Source organism: Juglans microcarpa x Juglans regia, chromosome 8D (genome assembly GCF_004785595.1).
Source record: "Juglans microcarpa x Juglans regia isolate MS1-56 chromosome 8D, Jm3101_v1.0, whole genome shotgun sequence".
Lineage (NCBI taxonomy): Eukaryota > Viridiplantae > Streptophyta > Magnoliopsida > Fagales > Juglandaceae > Juglans > Juglans microcarpa x Juglans regia.
This window is the reverse complement of record NC_054608.1, coordinates 13,512,428-13,514,198: the sequence shown is the minus strand read 5'-3', so window position 1 is coordinate 13,514,198 and position 1,771 is coordinate 13,512,428. Positions and strand designations below refer to the sequence as shown.

Genomic DNA, 1,771 nt, shown 5'->3' with positions numbered 1-1,771 from the left:
GGGCCTTAGAATTTTTTGGATTATTAAAATCTCACTTGAAACTTCCAATCTGAAGAAGAAGTTGAAGAGAATTTAAGAAAAAAAAATGGACAAGAGGTCTAAAAAAATAATAATTAAGTCACCAAAGTATTGAAAAAGACATGAAAGCCCTCCCCAAAACATGGTCTATCCGAATTATACGCCGCACGGACCATCCGCCAGAAAATTCCCCAAAAACTCGAATTTAAAATGTTGGAGTTTAAATCGGATAGCCGTTGCATTTCGCTTCCATACAACGGTCAGATTTTCAGGAAGAATTAGGACGTTGGAGTTTTATATTTTTCTTTATAAATATGATAATATTCCTTGTTGACGAACACAAAACAAGAACAAGAGCAGCATTTGACAAACAGAGCTGCCATTCCTCTGCAGCAGGAGCACTTTCCATTCTCTTTTTCTTCAGGTGTAAATCCATTTCTGTTTATTCACTGATGTATTAACTCTGTGAAATAGACATTGATTTCATTAAAACTCTGCGAAATTCAAGCGCCTCTTCCTCTGAGAAACCCAAGGGAGTGAGTCTTTCTTGGCTTCTTGGTTTGAGTTTAGAGATAATTGACGTTGTTTGAAATCAAGATAATCTATGAACTTTATTCGGAACAACATTTTCTGCTTTGCATCCAACTTTCAATTTCTGCTATATTAAAATTTTCGAATCTTGAAATGTCTGTTTTTTTATTCTTTTTGGGGGTTAGGAAAATTTGTTAATGATTCTTTTTTTCTTTTGTATGCTTCTTGGTGATGAAAAAATTTCAGCTTCTTCGCGAGTTTTTCGTCGTTTGTAACAAACAAAATCAACCCAAGTAGTGGGTTGAAAATTTAAAAAACAGATATTGTTTTTAATTTGTTACAAACGACGACTTGGGTTGATAATGGGTATTGTTACGCAGCATAAAATGCTGATGAGTCTAAAAATATATAAGGGGCAATATCTGTGTGTCCTTGATCGATGGGTTAGAAGGAAATGCAGATTATATTGAGAAGGTCATTTGCTGATGAGACTTTGAAGAAAAGGAAGATTATATAATTAGTTTTTTAAATTTCTGGGTTGACACTAAAACATTACAATCTGGTTTTCATTTCTGATTTTGCTTTTTTGTTTAGGGATTTGATTTTGTGTAGACGTGGGAAGAATATACAAACGAGTTGATCAAGAGCATTGGTATTGACGTACAGGAGGGCCAGGGAATCAGGAAAGAGGTATGTCAGGAATTCAAGCAAAATATATGCAATTGGCATTGATGCAGCTTTTTTTCGGTGATTAAAATATTGAATTTTGAAGGCTACAATTGGTTTTACAAACTAGGTATGTCCTCTGGTTCATAAAATTACCCGTAATTTCTATCAGAGCAACTTTTCTTTCATCTTACTATGTTCTACTATGTTAGGCAATAATTTTTGGTTTCCATCTCATAGGGTGTGCAACACAAAAGCCCAAATCATATTTATGTTGTTTCCACTCCAGTTTGTATTGTAAATAAACCTTTTTTTAACAAAGTGAAAACCTTACACGGTGAGAGTGCAGAAGTTGTTGATGCATTTTTAGGCCTCGACAATGTAGTCGGATGACCCACTCCTCTCATGTGGTGGTTCTTACTGGTAGTGTATTTGGGGTGTTTATTCATGGTTTATGGCAAGAAATAAAGATGACCCATATATTGGTTCAGCACTAAAACTTTCAGCTATGGGGGTTTAGGGTATAAAATCCACTATAAGTTTGATACAAGCTAGC

At 34.8% G+C, this 1,771-nt stretch overlaps 1 long non-coding RNA gene across 1 annotated transcript; it reads left to right on the top strand.

Annotated features, from left to right (window-relative positions):
- The first annotated feature begins 216 nt into the window (after positions 1-216).
- On the top strand, positions 217-1,201 carry LOC121242115. The gene is made up of 2 exons (XR_005935891.1): positions 217-442; positions 1,144-1,201. It is a non-coding gene; the product is annotated as an uncharacterized LOC121242115 (long non-coding RNA).
- Positions 1,202-1,771: the final 570 nt, after the last annotated feature.